Genomic DNA, 19,603 nt, shown 5'->3' on the forward strand with positions numbered 1-19,603 from the left:
GGTATTTGCTATTATTTTAAAACTGATATTTCGATATTATGTGCTCAATTTCACCTGATTCTTTAGATAGACATTGCTGTCAGAGGCAGTTGAACCAGAGCAACATCATCTTGAATAGGGACTGGGAAAATAAGGCTAGATCTGCTGGGCTGCATTCCTAGACAGCTCGGCATTCAAAGTCACAGGATGAGACACGAGGTTAGTATAAGACACAGATCATAAAGACCTTGCTGACAAAACAGGCTGCAATAAAGAAGCCGGCTAAAATCCACCAAAAGGGTGGCAACAAGAGTGACCTCTGGTCATCCTCACCACTACACTCCTGCCAGAGCCATGACAGTTTACAAATGGCATGGCAACGTCAGAAAGTTACCCTGTATGGTCTAAAAGGTGAGGTATGAAGAATCCACCCCATGTTTAGCATATCATCAAGAAATAACCATAGAAACGGGCAAGCAGCAGCCCTATGGAGTAGTCATTCTTTATTCCCTTACTTTTTAAATAAACTTGCTTTCACTTTACGGACCTGCCCTGAATTCTTTCTTGTGTGAGATTCAAGAACCCTTTCTTGGGGTCTGGATCGGGACCCCTTTCCAGCATCATTACTATTTTTATTTCAAACTTTATCTATAATGTCTAACTAGTAAGTGATCCACACGCGGATTGGTAAAAAGAGTTTACCGACAACATTATAGGCTTGAAAAAAGGAAAGTTTATTAGAAAGGAAGAACACTGCATGAGGGTTCGGGGAACCTCAGCCGGAGGATTAAGGTATGGTGGTGGATTTTCCTTAGGAACATTTATGAATTTTCAGGCAGGAGGTTAGGGTTGTGAAATGAGTTTCGGCATGGCATTCCAGAGATGTATATAAATTTTAGCTACTTACAAAAGTTGAAAGAGGCCTGGAGCCGGGCGCCGTTGCTCACGCCTGTAATCCCAGCATTTTGTGAGGCCAAGGCAGGCAGATCACCTGAAGTTGGGAGTTCGAGACCAGCCTGACCAACATGGAGAAACACCGTCACTATTAAAAATACAAAATTAGCCGGGTGTGGTGGTGCATGCCTGTAATCCCAGCTACTCAGGAGGCTGAGGCAGGGGAATCACTTAAACTCAGGAGGCAGAAGTTGCTGTGAGCCAAGATCATGCCATTGTACTCCAGCCTGGACAGCAAGAGTGAAACTCAGTCTTAAAAAAAAAAAAAAAAAAAAAAAGGCCTGGAATCGGATGCCCACTTGAGATACTGGGGAAGTTTAATTACTTCTAAAATTTCCAGATGAGGAGTTTCGCATTTGGACGGCCTGTTTGCTGGTGTTCTTTGCTCCCTTCTAAATTTCTCAGATAAGGAGTTTTTGTGTCCAGGGTTCGTTCAATGGTCACCAGGTGATTTTCACTTTTCCTCAGTATTAAAGCAAATTTTTTTCTTACCTCTTTAAGAGGCATCATGTTTGTATTCTACCATATTTCTAAAGCCTAATCAGCCAAAGAACACTAGACATAAGACTTACTTTGACAGGGTCAGATTTATTTATTTGATGTAACTAAGGTAGGTACTTTGTGGAACTATAGATTGCTGCCTTACAAGAGTGGGAGAGAAGTGTCTTTCATAAGGTATATGGGCTTGTGCTGATAAAGTCCAAACAGAGTCTAAGAGAAACAGACTAGACTGAATTCTCTTTCCAAGACAGAATTAGAAGAGGGTAATAATCAAAAATTGGGTGATGTTATGAGGTGTAGACAATTTACCTGCTGGGTTTTTCTAGCAATATACAAAAATAGCAAAGTGGCTCTGGGACATCATTGGTATGAAAGAAGTTATCACTCAAAGAAGGAATTCCCATGGTATTTTACAACTAATGCACCATATTGGGAGAAATTTTTTTCTTTATTAATTGTGTTTTATCTGTGTCTGTTCTCTCAGGCTAATTAAAGGCAGGGCTCCTTTTTTTTTCATTAGTACAGCTGATGTTCACTCTTTCAGTGCTTCACAGGTTTTAAAATTATTTCATTGATAACACCCTAAGTTACTGATACTCCTACGTAGATTTATGTAATCTCAAGTCATTAATTATTTTTCTTTAAACACAACTTCTCCACATTCGTGGATTTTCCCCTTACATTTGTTGTTATTGATGTAATGAAGTTCTCCATGTATGCCAAATACAAAGCTATCAGAGATTGTTTTGTGAGCATCTTCCATGCTGCGGCTTGTCTAAGATTTTTTCACTTTCTTAATAATATCTTTCAAAGATTTCTTACATTTAATGTTGTTCATTTTTACTTTTCAAGCATTTGTGACCTCTTTATGGAATATTTCCTACATCAGTCTTTCCATGGTAGTCTTCTGAGTTATCTTCTAAAACACTTATGACTTTACCTTTTGTGTGTACATTAAAGAACATCAGCTTATTAAACAAATACATAAAGACATATTAAATATTTAAATATAAAAATATGTAAGAGATCAAAATAAATATGGGAAGTTGGAAGTAACTTTATATTTTGCAAAGATAGAAATACGAAAAATAGGCAAAATGCGTTAAATATTAAGTTTAAAATATTTTAGTACAAAAATTTTAAACTCAGGTGGCATATAAATAATTTATCCCTCAACTATATTTGAGTGACAATGGGCTAATAAAGTATATAAAATGCCTTTTTTTGAAACAAGTTAAGATATGACACTAAAAGCAAATTGCAAAAATAAGTAAATAGTATTAATTCAATAAAGAAGAGACGTCTAATGAAGATTTTAAAATAAATTTTTATAATTATGAAACAGTCTAGTAAAACAACAATGAAGCAAAACTCAATATCTACATAATTTGAGAAGTAAAAAAAGTAAGCACCAAGTACATGGGGAAGTATAGAACATCCTCATACATTATTCTGGAAGTTAGAAATTGATGGATAATTTTCAGGGAACTTGCTTATATGCATCAAATTTGAAAATATGGTGTATATTAGATTTACCATTTATTTGCAGGAATAAATTCTGAGGAACTAAGTAAGGATAAGTGCAAACATTTTCTCCTTTTATTTAAAAATAACAAAATGATTCATGCATGTTTAGATTTCTAAGAATAGGAGTTTCCTTGTAATTTTTGTAAACCATTAGAGCAACTGATTTTAATTAATAAATAATATTAAACAGAATAATTGTTAACATTACACGTTTAAAATATACCAGATATTTTTCTGTTTTATGAGTATTTATTATATGCCTTTAATCCTGACAACAAACCTATGCTATTAATAGCATTATACTTGTTTTACAAATGCAGAAACAAACACTATACTTGTTTTACAAATGCTTAACAGAGGTTAAGAACCTTACCAAAGGTCATATAGCTAGTGAGAGGCATCAGCAGAGAGCTAAGCAGTTTGAATCTAGATTTCAGACGCCTACCCTGCCAGTGGAATGCCCTGCTAATAGTGATGTATAGACATATATGTATGACATTATTATGTTTGTGACTTATCATGGTTTTAATTACATGTTGGAAAACAATATCTGTAAGTAAGGGATTCCTTCACTGAGTATAAGATTATAGGTTTTAATTATAGTTACTCTGAACAATTCAACAGGCTATATTTTATAAGAATATTACTGATATAGTATACTTGGATTTTTTTTTTTAACTTTTTAAATTGCCGATCACTAAGTAAACATTCTTTTTTTCTCTTTGATATCTTCTTTTTCTCTAAAATAAAAATGACATAAAACAGATTTCCTTTGAAAGTCTGAAAAATTAAGCTTATGTTTCCAATATTGTTTAAAAAGATAGATTGGGTTATTTCTTTTTCTTTCATATAAATGAGGTCAACTGAATGCTTAAAATTACAAAAAAAAACTTCATATTCTTGAAATAGATGTCAGTATAATCATAAATTATACATGGAAAGTAAAATTAAACATTTATTATATGCTATTGGAATTAAGGGTTACAAATACAGAATGTGTTAGAAATATAACTGATAAGTAAGACTGTTATATTAGTTGTTTTCTTGTAACACATCATTTTTTAAATCTAATTTTTTGTGTTTTTGTTTTCTTTAGCTTTTACTATTAGATAAGATGGTTGTATTAGTTTTATATTGCTTCATAACAAATTACCAGCCAGGCGTGGTGGCTCATGCCTGTAATCCCAGCACTTTAGGAGGCCGAGACAGGCAGATCACGATGTCAGTAGATCCAGACCATCCTGGCTAACACAGTGAAACCCCATCTCTACTAAAAATACAAAAAAATTAGCTGGGCATGGTGGTTGGTGCCTGTAGTCCCAGGTACTCAGGAGGTTGAGGCAGGAGAATGGCGTGAACCTGGGAGGCACAGCATGCAGTGAGCTGAGATCGTGCCACTGCACTCCAGCCTGGGTGACAATGCGAGACTCCATCTCAAAAAAAAAAAAAAAATTACCACAAACTAAGCTGCTTAAATGAACACATATGTATTAACTCACAGTTTCTGTGGGGTCAGAAGTCGACGCATGGCTTACTTGGGTTCTCTGCTCAGTCTTGCAAATCTGCATTCAAGGCATTGGCCAGGTGGTGGTCTCATCTGGAGTTATGACTGGGGAACTGGAAAGGAATCTGCTTCCACGTTCATTTAGGTTATTGTCTAAGTAAGGCAATGTTGTACAGCAGTTATCACCCAGGTTCTTGGCAGAATCTATTTTCTTATAACTGTAGGCTGGATTTTTTCTCTTTGTAGCTAGAGGTCTTCCTCAGGTCCTAGAAGCCACCCAAAATTCCTAAAGGCCACCTGTAGTTCCTAATGGTCTCCTACAACAAAGCCACTTACACCATCAAGCCTGCAAGGAAATTCTCTAGCTTTAGTAGGTCAAGAAGCAGTCATGGCTGGGTACAGTGGTTCATGCCTGTAATCCCACCACTTTGGGAGGCCGAGGCAGGTGGATCACGAGGTCAGGAGATTGAGGCTATCCCGGCTAACATGGTGAAACACCATCTCTACTAAAAATACAAAAAATTAGCCGGGCGTGGTGGTAGGCACCTGTAGTCCCAGCTACTCAGAAGGCTGGGGCAGGAGAATGGCATGAACCCAGGAGGCAGAGCTTGCAGTGAGCTGAAATTGTGCCACTGCATGCCACAGAGCAAGACTCCATCTCAAAAAAAAAAAAAAAAAAAAGAAGCAGTCATATAATATATTCATGATAGCAATATACCATATTCTTGTCATATAGTGCAATGTAATTATGGGAGTGACATAGAATGGCTTTTGCCATGTTCTATTAGATAGAAGTAAGAGAGAAACCTCATTCATATTCAAAGAGAAGGAGTTACATAAATGCATGAATACCACTGGATGAAAATAATTGGAGGCTAACCTAGAGTCTGTCCTACAAAATAACTAATGTAACATCTTATAGGCAGAAACAGACTCAATTCAAACAGCTTTATCACTGCTCAGTGATCACTGCCCAGTTTTCTACGTTATTTACTTTACATAATGTTTTCTATAGACATCAAACACTTTGAGTTTTAAAACATTTCCAAGTGATAGTTATTGTAATGCATTTAATTTTATTTGTAATCTTATAATACTAGCAAGTTTTTGTTCTATTTCCATATTTTGGTATACATATTCATGGTATAACAAGCAGATACCTAGCAGTGCTTTTAGAACATGATTATATCATTCATAACCTGTTAGACTGATACTTATTTTCTATTTCTGCTCTTTCAACTCAGAAAATGTAGATCATATTTGTCTTATAATTTAAAGATATAAATAATGTAATCAGACATACTGTATCAATCCAATTTTACACTGTTATAAAAAAACTGCCCAAGACTGGTAATTTATAAAGAAAAGAGGTTTAATTGACTCACAGTTCTGCATGGCTAGGGAGGCCTCAGGAAACTTACAACCATGGTGGAAGGCAGCTCTTCACAGAGTAGCAGGAGAGAGAAGAAGTGAATGAGAGGGGAACTATCAAATACTTGTAAAACCATCACATCTTGTGAGAACTCACTCACTATCATGAGAACAGCATAAAGGGAACCAGCTCCATGACTAGATCACAATGATCTAATCACCTACCACCAGGTCTCTCCCTCAACACCTGAAGATTACAACTCAAGATGATATTTGAGTGAGGACACAAATCCTAACCATATTATTACACCCCTGACCCCTCCCAATCTCATGTCTTTTCACAATTTAAACCATTCATGCCTTCCCAACAGTGCCCCAAAATCTTAACTCATTTCATCATTAACTCAAAAGTCCAAGTGACATCTCATTCAAGACAAAGCAAGTCCCATCCACCTATAAGCCTGGAAGATCAAAAGCAAGCTAATTACTTCCTAGGTACAATGGGAGTATAGGCATTGGATAAATGCTTCCATCCCAAATGGGAGAAATTGGCCAAAACAAAGAGACTACATGTCCCATGCAAGTTCAAAATCCAGCAGGGTATTCATCAAATCTTAAAGCCCCAAAATGATTTCCTTTGACTTCATGTCTCACATCCAGGTCACAATGATCTAAGGGTTGGGCTCCCACCATCTTAGGCAGCTCCACCCCTGTGGCTTTGCATGGTATAGCCCTCATCCCAGCTGCTTTCATGGGCTGGCTTTGAGTGTCTGCAGCTTTTCCAGGTGCACAATGCAAGCTGTTGGTGGATCTACAATTCTGGAGTCTGGAGGATGGTGGCCCTCTTCTCATAGCTCCACTAAGCAGTGCCCCAGTGGGGATTCTGTGTTGGGGGCTCTGACCCTACATTTCCCTTCTGCACTGCCCTAGCAGAGGTCCTCCATGAGGGCTTTGCCCCTGCAATAGACTTCTGTCTGGACATCCAGGTGTTTCCATACATCCTCTGAAATATGGGTGAAGGTTCTCAAACCTCAGTTCTTGGCTTCTGTGCACCCACGGGCTCAACACAACATGGAAGCCTCCCAGGCTTAGGGTTTTCACCCTCTAAAGCAAGGGACCAAGTTGTACCTTGGCCCCTTTTAGCAATGGCTGCAATGCAGGGCAGCAAAGCCCCGAGCCTGACCCACAAAATCATTTTTTTCTCCTAGGCTTCTAGTCTTGTGATGGGAGGGGCTGCCAAGAAGACTTCTGACATGTGCAGGAGACATTTTCCCCATTGTCTTGGCAATTAACATTTGGGTCCTCATCACTTATGCAAATTTCTTCAGCCTGCTTGAATTTCTCCCCAGAAAATTGGTGTTTCTTTTTCTTTCTTTTCTTTTTTTTTTTTTAAGTCAACAAACATTTATTTCTCATGGTTTGTGAGGCTGGGAAGTCCAATATCAAGGCACTGGCAGAGTCCATGTCTGGTAAGGGCCTGCTTCCCGGTTCAAAGATAGCTATTTTCTCACTGCACCCTCTCATGGTGAAGGGCAAAGCTAGCTCTCTAGGGACTCCTATCAGGAAACTAATCCCAATTACAAGTTCTATCACATCATCAGGCTTCAAATTTTCCAAACTCTTATGCTCTGCTTCCCTTTTCTTTCCTTTTTTTTTTTTTTTTTTTTTTTGAGACAGAGTCTTGTTCTGTTGCCCAGGCTGGAGTGCAGTGGTGTGATGTTGGCTCACTGTAAGCTCTGCTTCCTGGGTTCACGCCATTCTCCTGCCTCAGCCTCCTGAGTAGCTGGGACTACAGGCGCCTGCCACCACACCCGGCCAATTTTTTGTATTTTTAGTAGAGACAGGGTTTCACCGTGTTAGCCAGGATGGTCTCGATCTCCTGACCTCGTGATCTGCCCGCCTCGGCCTCCCAAAATGCTGGAATTACAGGCATGAGCCACCGCACCCAGCCTCTGCTTCCCTTTTAAACATAAGTTCCAATTTCAGATCATCTCTCTCAAGTTTAATGTTCCACAGATCTCTAGGTCAGGGGCAAAATGCTGCCAGTCTCTTTGCTAAAGAATGACCTTTGCTCCAGTTCTCAGTAAGTTACTCACCTCCAAATGAAACCACCTCAGCCTGGGCTTCATTGTCCACATCACCATCAACATTTTGGCCAAAACTATTCAATAAGTCTCTAGGAGAGTCCAAACATTCCCACATCTTCCTGTTTTCCTTTGAGCCCTCCAAACTGTTTAAACTTCTGCCTGTTACCCAGTTCCAAAGCCTCTTCCACATTTTTGGGCATTGTTATAGCAGTACCCCACTCTACCAGTACTAATTTACTGCATTAATTTGATTCCAAAATGTTATAAAGAACTTCCTGAGATTAGGTAATTTTTTTTTTTTTTTAAAGAGAGAAGTTTAATTGAGCATGCCTCGGGAGAACCTTTGGAGACTTCAAATCATGGTGGGAGGCACCTTCTCAAAGGATGGCAGGAGAGAGAAGAAGCAAACAAGAAAGGAGCTGTCAAACACTTATAAAACCATCATAGCTCATGAGAACTCACTCACTATCATGAGAACAGGACGGGGGGAATTGCCTCCATGATCTAACCACCTCCCACCAGGTCTTCTTGCTCAACACCTGAGGATTACAATTGAAGATGAGATTTGAGTGGAAACACAAAGCCTAACCATATCACGTACACATACCTGTCACTTATCTCTCAACTGAAAGCCCCATATTGAAAATGTTTTTGTGTATTTCCATGTTGCTGGTAGTATGTTTAAAAGTTATATTGGATTATAGCTCTTTTTTTGGTTGCTTATAAAAATCCCTAAGGGAAAAATAAAGATATTATATTTCCAAAATAGCTAAAACATGATGAGTTCTGAAGAAACTCTTTTAAAATGAGTAATGGTTGACTGATAATTACAGCTTTTCAACACCTAATTCAAATTGTTTTCATATCTAGAGGTATACTTTTTTCTTTCTATAGTCACATGAAATGTATCTTGTGTATAGCCAACATTATAGAAATTATTCAACAGGGTCAAAAAGCAGCTGTTCAAAAAAGCCCCAGCATGAAAAAGTTTGTGTGGATTTATAGTGATATGCAGATATTCCTTGGCTAATCCAAAGACTTGGTTTTGACCAAAAATTATATTTGAAATGAAATTACTGGCCGAGCACAGTGGCTCATGTCTGTAATCCCAGCATTTTGGGAGGCCGAGGCAGCCAGATCACTTGAGGTCAAGAGTTTGAGACCAGTTTGGTCAACATGGTGAAACCCCATCTCTACAAAAAATACAAAAATTAGCTGAGTGTGGTGGTGGTAACCTGTAGTTCCAGCTACTTGGGAGGCTGAGGCACAAGAATCACTTTAATCTGGGAAGCGGAGGTTGCAGTGAGCCAAAATCATGCCACTGTACTCCAGCCTGGGCGACAGAGTGAGATTCCACTTCAAAAAAATAAAATAAAAAATAAAAAAATAAAGAAAAAAGAAATTGCTTTTTTTCATAAAAACTATTATGCTATTAAGAAATGACCAAAAATTTTTTTAAAAAGTTGCATTTTTGTTTCTTATTTCAAAATGAGGCAAGCACTTTTAGTAAACTAAGCTCATCAGAACTTTAAGAGAATTATTAGCTTTATATGTTTATTCATAGCTGTTTAAAGGAGTATCTTAAGCAGTTAGATATTGAAGCTACTTTGTAGAAACTTGGACCCACTTCTAGCACTTTTTGAACTAGAGGATTTGCATTTCTAACTATCTATCAATTAATTCTCTCTCTCTCTCTTTCTCTCTCTCATCTGTGTATCACGGCTAGTTCTTCAAACAGAGAAAGAAGGATATCATCACATGTAAAAACTATAGAATGATTGAAAGAAGTAAAGAAAGAGATAAGTATCTTTGCTTTGTTAGCAGTTCTTTGAGGCAATAAACTATTTATTGTCTGTTAGCCTCAGTGACCAAAAGAAAAATACCTTCTCCTGTGAACCACGTTTGTTTTAAAATAAATCTAAACTGAAATTCAGTTTAAAATTACCTAATTCTTAAGCCAATTTCACCACTACAGGGAAAAGTTATTTAGTACACAGTGTCCTTATCTTCTAATGCATGGCAGAGGAGGATCTATGTATAGTCTTGAAGCCTGTGAGAGTGACTTTAATTTGTAAACATAATTTTTTTCAAATAATTTGCTTTAAAATTTTAAAACATATGCTTCTATGCCATGTTATAACTATATTTTGTTGTTGTTGTTGTTTTGTAAAACAGTTTCAAATTCTTAACCCTCAACGGTATCTTCTTATTCAATGAGAATATAATAATCTGCTGATTAATTCAATTTCAAAATACTAGAATGAATATGAGTATAACACTATATAGCAAGTTCAAGGTGTCAGAAATGTTTCTTCCTTATAATATCATGCCAGGTGGAATTCCAGGGTTCTCAAATCTGCGAATAAATATGCAGTCACATTAACAGTAATACTTACATAATATTGAACTAATACCTGTATATGTAATGCAAAGTCACACCCCAATTAATTCTACTTGTATTTTATGATTTTAGGGGTGGTTGTTTGTCATATATGAGAAGAAAACAGTTTCCTTAAATTATTCAGACCAAGACATTATTAGGAAAGTTTTATTCTTATAAATTATTTGAAGAAGTTATTATTTTTATTTTCTTCTTCCATTGTTGTTATACTATATTTGACAAAATAAATGGAAGAGATCCATATCAAATTCTAACCTCTGAAAATACAGCATACATCTTCACTTCTGAATTCATTGGATATAAAAACTACAGCATCTCATGTAACTGCATACATTCATACATACATACATAAACACACACACAGAAAATTGACCTGAAAAAGTTGTAGATGGCTTTAGCTGCTTTTGTTCTTACAAGCATGTGATATACTCTTGTTTAAACATGAAGACCAGTATTTTGTTCACATCATTGAGTAACAAAGTGCTTTTGGGTCTTTCTGTAATTAATTTTGTAGAAAATTGGATGCCAAATGTTTAATTCCATCAATAGATGAGTGGCATTTTTTTTTTTTAATTGAGTTGGAGCCTCGCTTTGTCACCCAGGCTAGAGTGCAGTGGCGCCATCTTGGCTCACTGCAAGTGCCGCTTCCCAGATTCAAGCGATTCTCCTGCCTCAGCATCCTGAGTAGCTGGAATTACAGACGCATGCCACCACGCCTGGCTAATTTTTGTATTTTTAAAGTAGAGATGAGGTTTCAACATGTTGGCCATGCTAGTCTCAAACTCCTGACCTCAAGTGATCCTCCTGCCTCAGCCTCCCAAAGTGCTGGGATTGCAGGCGTGAGCCACTGCAACTGGCCGGTAAGTAGCATTTTTAGACCAACTCTTTTACTTAGAATAACTGGAAAATCTGGAAAACTAAATTTTAAATAAATTAATGTGTCTGTCTATGGGTATCAGGGATAGCATAAGCAGCAAATTCTTGATGGTCCAAAAACCCAGGAAATAAATAAAGCTCTGAGATGTAAGCCCAGAACTAGGCATTACTTTTTCTTTGAAGTATTTTCATTTTAAAAGCTGTGGTTTATGAGCTCAACTAATAAGCTGGGCATTTGTCAAACTCATTAGGAATGAAAGTAAAATGGAAATTCAGGACCTCTCAAAAAAATGGAGACTGTAGTAAATGTCGCAATGCTTTCATTTTGGACCCTTAAAATCAGATGTTGGAGTAAGAGCAACCAGGAAAAGACCACCTTCATAGGCAAAGAAACCCATGTTTGAATCATTAAATAATGGATTGACTTAGTGTGATCTTTATAGACAGGCTTATACCTAATTTCCAACATACTATGGAAACTAACAAACGAAAACACACAAGACGTATAAGACTTGGCTGAAAAATAGGAGGTATGCTATTTGAATGTGTTAAAAAGGCAATAGATATATTGACCTATAGAAAAGAAACATATGAGAAAAATTCTGAAATAGTAAGAAGAAAATATTTCAACAGAAACTCAAACATAAAAAGACAAACTAAAGAATTTTTTTGAAACATAGATTAATAAGTCAAACATGCATAATTAAAATATTAGATTAAAGAAAAAATAGAGTGGAAACAACTTTGAAAAGACAATCTTAGAGTTTCCAAAGCTGGCAAAAATTGAAGACACTGTTCCAAGAATATCAATTACTCAAATGTCTTATGAGAAAAAGAAAACCACACATAGCATAGTAAAACTGCTGAAAACCATAGACAACCAAGAGGAAATCTTAAACGCTGCCATAGAATAAAGACAATAAAAATACTATAGACAACAGGTGTCTCACAGATATAGTGGAATCAAGAAGAATATGGAGTAAATATACTATGACAAAAGAAAACTGCAAATTAATAATTCTATTACTAAGAAAATAACCTGTCAAAAACTGGCAATAGTACTCACACACTAAATGAAATACTAATGGTTTTCCAGCAGAAAAAAGAAAAATAGTGTCAGATGACAGTCTCGAGATTCAGGAAGGAAGAAATGAAAATGAAATATACTAGCAAATCTCCATTACTGTTGATTATTTAAAAATTGCAATAATAGATCATGTAATGTCCCAAACATGCCCAAATTTAAATAAACAACAGACAGAATTTATAATATGATGAGAAATAAATGGATTTAAAGCATTGTAAGATCTTTGCACTCTCTGAGATGTAAAAGCACTTACATTAGACTATCAGTGACTCGTGGTATTTTCTGTATGAAAACTACTGAAAGTCCTACAATATGCAATTTATAAACTACTAGAGAAGAAAATTGAAATAAAAATAGAATAAAATAATAAAACGGAAAGCCGATATTGAATTGGCAAGTTAGGACCTCAATTTGTCAGTTTTATAATTAAACATCAATGCAATAAACATTCCATTAAAAGATAAAAATTGAAAACCTTTGATAAAACATAATAAAAAATACACTGCTTAATACATGATATCTTAAATACAGTAAAACAGATATATTAAAAACAAAAGATGGAAAAGTTATACCCTGCAAATATTATTCAAAATAAGTATAGCTATGTAAATATTAGGCAAGATTGATTTTTAAGACAAGAATTATTAATCCAGAAAAAGGGACATTTCATAAAGATAAAAGAATAAATCTGCCAGGAAGATGTAATTATTCCAAATTTGGGAAAACTGATATAATGACCCTAAAATATGTAAATATAAAATTGACTGAACATATATAAGAATAGACAAATCTTTACTCACAATGGGATATTTTATTACAATACTTTTAGTAAGTGATTGACAAGCAAAAAAAAGCAATGATATAGAAAATCGAACATAATTATAAAATAGACTTTGTAGACACATACGAAATGCAGCACATAATCACTTCAGAATGCAAATCTGATTAAGGTATACAAAAATTCCACAAATTCATATTGATATGCTATATCATTTCAAATAACTGAAATCATGTTGAATATGGTATCAGAGTATAATAAAATTTAACTAGATTTTTTTTAAAAAAAGAATAAAACAATTGAAAATCTCTAGATGATTGCAAATTAGGAAATAAATTTATAAGTAGCCAATGGGACAAAGAATAAATAACAAAGGAATTTAAAATACGTTGTATGATAAATGATTTTAAAAACACTATAAATCAAGTTTATCAGATGCTGTTAAACAAGAAATAACGGGAAATTATATTTTAAAATAAGAAAGCCTAAATAGGAATGATCTGCTACAGAGTTGGGAAATCAAGGCCCACAAGCAAATATGGTTCACTGCTCTTTATAAAAATACAGTTTTATGGAAACACAACCACTTGTTCATCAGTCTATGGCTATCTTCACACTACAATTGCAGAGTTTAAAAGTTTAGACAGAGACTGTATGGACCATAGAGACTAAAATATTTACTATGTTGTCCTTATAGAAAAAGTTTGCTAATCCTGGTCTATCTCAAGAAATTACTAAAGGATCAGTGAAATAAGATAATGTGAGATTAAAATAATGAAAAAAATAAATATGATACAAAATTAATAAAATATAAAACTACCATTTAGTAGAAGATGTCAACAAAGACAAAAAGATATTTTTGGAAAAAGATCAGCGTAATGAATAAATACATGACAAGACTAAATAAGAAAAAAGGTCATGCAAAAAACCAACATTAGACATTAATTGAAAATAACCTACAGACACTAGTAATTTTAAAAGATAGGAGGAGGGTACTAACGGACAACATTTAAAGTTTAGATAAATTTGGATAAATCAAACAAATCACCAAATTTACTAAATCTAACAAAAGGGAAATATATATTACATTGAATTTATATCTATTTAATTTAAACTCTGGAATTAAACATTTTTCCACAAAGAAAAGTGCAAGCATAGATGATTTTCATTATTAATGAAATCTTTCCAACATTTAAGTAATGGATAAATAACTTTCTTATAGAAAATAACTAAGAAGAGAGCATAGTCCAAAAAATTTATGACAGTAGCATAACTTTGATACCAAAATATGACCACAATATTATAATCATACTTACAATGATAGCAAATTTCCTAAGCAAACATAGGTATTGTAAATAATCATATGCTCTGGCAAGGATAATACATTACAAGAAATGGTGCTAATTCCAAAATGTAAAATAGGTTTAACATCCAAATGTCAGTTCAAATCCTATATTAATAGAAGAGAAAAGATCATTTATATCATCATCTCAATTGATAGAACAAAAGCACTCAATATAATTTCACTAATCATTTATAACAAATTCTAGTATTAAACTAAAAATAAAAAGCTCCCTTAGTCTGATAAAAATAATTAAAAAATACTATTAAAAAATCACACTTAATGATGAAATATGGCTTTCTCCCTGAGATAGGAATGAGGTCAAGATATTTATTATCATGGCTTTTATTCAACTTTCTCACAAAAGATTTGTCATGTGCAATATGGAAAAAAATAAGCACATGCCAAGTTTTAAAAAAGAGGTATAATTGGAATTTTGTAAAACAAAATATCATGCATGTAAATATATATGTACATGTGTGCATATGTATGTGCGTGCATGTATATATAAAGGTCTTGATATTTGTATAAAAATAAGATGAAAATTCAACACTATATTAAAAGTGGGGTTAGGGAATGTAATATTTACTATAGTTAGATTTGTAAACTGAAGTAATTATTGCAAATATTAATTGTATCTCTGTGAACTAGTAGGAATAATAAAAGGAAATAACTGTCTTTTATTCATTTAAGTATGCTAGAATATATTGATGGAGCATGCTATGGGCTAAATTGTATATCCCTCAAAATTCGTGTCAAAAAAATGTGATCACAAAATGTGATCAAAAAATGTGTTGATCCCAGTACCCAACAATATTTAAAGTAAGTTAAAATTAGGCCATTCGGATGGGACCTAATTTTACGTGAGTAGTGTCCTTGTAAAAAAGAAGAAGATTGGACACACAGAAGACACCAGATTGTATACACATAGAGAAAAAAAATCATCTGTGTACACAGCTAGAAGGCAATGATCTGCAAGTCAAGGAGAAAGGTCTCAGAAGAAACCAGATCTGCTGACACCTTGATCTTGTCCTTCTAGCCTTCAGTCTTTGGTATTTTGTTATGGCAGTCTTAGCAAATTGAGAGAGAGAAGTACTTAGAAAATCGACTTTCAAAAATCTTGTGTTTGATGCTGTAATGAAGAGAGTGTGAAGGGACTGGAGAAAAGACAGTGGGAGGAAAAGAGTCTACTGATCTTCAAAAACAAAACAGATATTCCTGGAAAGCAGTTGGGTAACATAAAGTTCAAACATTAAAAGTCCAATTTATACAGCTTATGATGAGCAATTCTACTCTGAGAAAATGCAAAACATCTGAAATAAAGAAACTCCCTACTGACTCTTCTGGTCTCCTAAGAGTACCATTTTTGCCTTTGTTTAATTTTACTTTGAATTTTAATTTTTCTGCTTGTATTTTTGCATTCCAAAATATGAAACTGATGTACTGAGGAGCCTCATTGGGATTCCTGTAACAGTTTCTTTCTTATGAAAAAGGCTCTAGAGTCCTAAAATGGGTTTCGTGGTCCAACTCTTTCGAATCTCCAGCCTGTTTAAACGGAAGATTATATATCTCCTCTATGAGTGTTTGCTTGCAAATTGAATAAAGAACTACACTTGATTAAAACAGCATTGCCAAAAATATCCAAGCAATTCATGACCTTCCATATGCAGTCTTCTCAGACAACCAAGGGCCTTAAATATTTCACTCACTGTATCTTATGAGAACAGCCTTTCTTGGTGCACAGCCACACATAAATTTAAAGGTCACAAATTCAAGAAAAATCACTTGTAACAAGCTCCTGCAGGAATTGCTTTATAGGATGGAGAGTGACGACAGTGGTTCTTTTGTGAAAAGAACAAAGCTCTTTGCCCTTGTCTGTTATTTTGAGAAGCCTATGGCCAACATGCTTTGAAATCCCATTGTGCTCTTGACACAGTAGGTCAAACTGTTATGAGCCAGATGTACATCCTTTCAGAAGGGGAAATCAACTGAATGATGGAAAACCTGGCTCAAGTTGGATTATTACCCAGTTCTTTCTGTCTGGAGGAAGAGATTTGGAAGCAAGAGTAGGATTTTCCCCTAGAGGTACAGAAGACAGCACAGGAATCATGCTTTCTTGCTTTGGATAAGTTCCAAGTTTTTTATGTTAAGTTCAATATTTCCATCTCTCATGCACACTTATCAGTTGGCTCCCAACTTCAAATTACTTATGTTAGGATAAATTTAATGAGGAAAAGGATATATAAAATAGGAAAGTAAGCCAGAGTATCTCACAAGTTATTCGTAAAGTTAATGGAAACATGCATCTCCTTAAATGAGAGGAAGAAATTGACAGTTACGGTATATAGTTTCTACAAACATGCTCCAAAGAGGATTCCTAAGAGTAAAGCCAGTAGAATAGTAAATATTATGTGTCATCTAATTTGTGTGTATTCACAGAAAAATCTAATTTTGGTTCTATAATTATTAAGTAAAATAAACACTGAACTGGAAGCCAAACGTGTCTTTCTTAGACTCATAAGGTGTTAGTTGTAAAATTGGGAAATTTATTTAATGTATTTTGTGTTACAGACACTGAAATGAGAGAGCACAGATCATAACCTCTGAAATTTCCCGCAGGTTTAACATTCTAAATTGTTTCCCTTTGTTTTTTCTTTAAATGTAAAGTCCATTATTTTGTGATTCAACATTATACTTCCTGGATTAAGGAAAATATGCAGGTTTGTATATTGGAATACTAGTGTCTATGTGGCGATGTGTGTGTTTGTGAGAATATAGCCCACTTTTTTAAAAGTAAATGATCACTCCTCACTCACAGGCTTGGTGCTGTGGGATTATGCTCTTATTCCTCCAATCAGGGCATCTCTTGAAGAAGTAGTTGTCTCTTTCATGTAAGTAGTTCATAAAAAGGGAAAGTGGAACAGCTGCTCCCAGAGAAGAGGGCACTGCACACATCATTCAAATTGATGCTCATTCCTCTAGAGTGATCAGTTGAAGTGCTAATGAGGCAGGCTCAGAGCCTCTGGCCTAAATGTTCTGAACTTTGCTTTCCCTTTTAGTACTGTACTACCTCTACAGTGCAAAATGAAAGTTATAGCTGAGGTCCTTCTCCTAAGCGGTATGTATTTTTCTCAGAACAACTTACTATAGGAAATTATAGCAAAGGCAGCGGGAGAAAACTTCTATAATGCACAAGTACCCTTTTTCTTATTTTAACTACAAAGATAAGTGACTGCCCTCCTAGAAACCCTCCTGGACAAGTCACATCTATAAGTTCTGGGTGAAATTATGTCTCAAGAACTAAAGCCTCCTAAGCTAATTGTGATGTAAGTTTTTGTTGTCATAAGGGTTGTTTTTGAATGTAGAGAGTCTATTCAGGAATTTTAAAGTTTCCGTTTCAAAACTTGACTTCTTTTGTAGGTTTTTACATTCAGCTTGCAAATCTTAGCAGAGTATGCATGAGTCAGGCATATTTTAATAAACTTTGAATAATTCTATTCTCACCTGTAAATTAAATTCAAAACTTCTTTTTAAATATGTAGAGAGAACCTGCATATTTATTTGAATTATTCTTCAGAATTTAATTTTCAGATAAAATAATTTTCTGAGTACTTAAATAACTTTTATAAATATAAATACATATAATTTACAACTACAGTGAACCTAAAATTCTCTTAAATGTTGCAGAACCATGAATATATTTTAAAAGACTTTAAGACAAATTACAATGTTAAATCAGCTACTGCCTTACATATCTTAAATTTAGGTTACAAAGCAGTTATTCCAAAGGACCAAGTTCTCTTAAACATACAACAGTATATGACTGCATACTTATTGTAAGCCAAAAAGTATCTGAGACAGATCTCAATCAATTTAGAAAGTTTATTTTGCTAAGGTTAGGAACATACTTGTGACACAGCCTCAGGAAATCCTGAAGACATGTACCCAAGGTGGTTGGGGCAGAGCTGGTTTTATACATTTTAGGGTGACATGACACATCAATCAATATATATATAAGATTTACATTGGTTAGGTCCAGGAAGGTGGGACAACTTGAAGCAGGGAGGGGGCTTCCAGGTCATAGGAAGATAAGAGACAAACATATTCTTTTGAGTTTATGATTAGCCTTTCGCTGAATGCACAATCTACAAAAATAGTCACTTATGCCTTAGTCTGGCTTAGTGAAACAATAGGGCAAAAGAAATAATTTGATATGTATTTATCTCACATGAGCAGAGAGATTACTTTGAATTCTGCCTGTCCTTTGTCCACAAGGAACTTCTTTGTGGGCAAGTTGTGAGGGAGGTTTTGTAGCTTTATTATTATTTTTAAAAATCTCTGTATCCATCTTATTTAAAAATAGAATGGGAGGCAGGTTTGCTTGACACAGTTCCCAACTTGACTTCTCCCTTTGGCTTAGTGATTTTAGGGTCCCAAGATTTTCCTCTCACATTGTTCTCTAGCTTTGGTTTTCCTGTTTACAGCTTCTTATTATACATATGTTGGTTCCTCTTTTTTAATCCTCTATATTTACTACTTTCTCACAATTATTTTAATCTCATTTTAAATGTGGGTTTTTTCTACATTTTTATCCCAGATTTTTGATATGCTATTTTATGTTATGTTAGTTACTCTTGTTTTCCTCATATTTCAAACTGTATTTCTAAACCGATTTTTCTCTTTGACTTCCATTTTTTTGTTGGTCTCTGTATGCTCTGTTCTCATGTCTTTCTTTGTCAAATCATCTCATTTCTGAGTTTTAAAAATTCTAATACATACAGATTTAAGTTTTTTTTTTAGATTTAAATATTTTCAAAATGTTAGTTTACAGTTTTATATTTTGTGAGTACATATTTTCCATGGGAATTCTTGTTTGTAAAGCAATTATTCTGTTTTATATTTCCTTTTGTATTAATATAAAGTTTGATTTTAATCATTTTCTCTGTCTTATATTTAGGTGAGGTACATATTTCTATAGGAGGTAGTTGCTGTGTAGGAATAAGGGGTTTTGAGCCTGAATCTCTAGGGCTTCTTTTTTTCTTGTTACAAGTGTTATAACATTTGAACTTACTTAATTTTATAAAACATGCCGATCATGTGTTCTCCTTCAAATTTTTTTTTTTTTGAGACAGAGTCTCTCTCTGTCACCCAGGCTGGAATGCAGTGGCATGATTTCAGCTCACTGCAACCTCTGCC

Source organism: Pan paniscus, chromosome 3 (assembly GCF_029289425.2).
Source record: "Pan paniscus chromosome 3, NHGRI_mPanPan1-v2.0_pri, whole genome shotgun sequence".
In the NCBI taxonomy this organism is placed as follows: Eukaryota; Metazoa; Chordata; class Mammalia; order Primates; family Hominidae; genus Pan; species Pan paniscus.